Below are 1,117 nucleotides of genomic sequence, written 5' to 3'. Positions count from 1 at the left end.
GGCTTTAATTGCTGCTGATAAGGTCTGTGGTCTAATTTGTTCTCTAATTCACTGGCTTATCTTAAAACCTACTTAGTGCTGACTCCATGCAACCTTTGGGGGTCCTTTCCAGGGTGTCAGGCACCTACATCACTGGGTTTGGAGTTCAGGACACGAGTTAAGGGAAGGGGGCCAGGGAAAAGTGCCACCTTGAGCCTCCGTCTTAAGGTGAAGGAGACTGAATGGTACTGATGGAACCTTCTTGGGATGGTCAGAAAACCAAAGGACCAACACCCGTAAACCCAGGGCGTCTTTTCTTCCCTTGGTGGAAAGAGCTTTGGCATCGTTCAGTGTCTTGGAAGTCTCTAATCTAGTTTGTTTTTCAGTGCTGGCCATAAAAGGCAGGCTTTGCACGCCCTCTGCAAATGCCTTAGCACAGACCAATGCCCCAGGCCAGCTGTCTTCCCCGCCCAGATCTCTATTAGGAGAACATTCCCTCCCTCTGAAGATGGTTTTTTTTTTTTCCATTTCCATTTTTATGTGTTTGTGAGCATATATGTGTGCTGTGTGTGTGTGTGTGCAGGCACATGCACTCCTGTGCATATGGAGACCAAGGTTGATGTTGGGAATTGTTCTCAACCACTTTTCTGACTCACTAACTCAGTAAAGCCCAGCATTTGCTTGCTGACATGACTGGCCTGCTAGCCAGCTTGCTTAAGGGACCCTCTCTCTCTGGGGGGTGGAATTACAGGTGGGATGCGGTGCAACCCTACATTTACATGGGATCCAAAATCCATGATGTCATGTTTGTGCAGCAAGCGCTGTATCCCCTGAGAGGTCTCCCCATCCCCAGGACAGAGTTCTAGAGTCAACGGGGACAAATTGTATTAAATCCTGCACTTCTGCTTCTCTAGGTGGAAGTCCTGAGGCTGAGGAGTCTCCAAGGCATCTTGGTTCATATTCTGCTGCTATAACAGCATGCAGAATAACTTAAGTAACTTACAGTGAATAGAAGGTTCATTGGCTTTTGGCTGTGGTGGCCAGGAGACCTACAATTGTGGTGCTGGTGGAGCAGGCAGAACTGGCTCTTTCTTTCTTTCTTTCTTTCTTTCTTTCTTTCTTTCTTTCTTTCTTTCTT

Source organism: Psammomys obesus, unplaced genomic scaffold, assembly GCF_907164565.1.
Source record: "Psammomys obesus unplaced genomic scaffold, mPsaObe1.curated_primary_1811, whole genome shotgun sequence".
NCBI classification, from domain to species: Eukaryota; Metazoa; Chordata; class Mammalia; order Rodentia; family Muridae; genus Psammomys; species Psammomys obesus.
The sequence above is the reverse complement of the archived record's forward strand: the minus strand, read 5'-3'. Positions refer to the sequence as shown.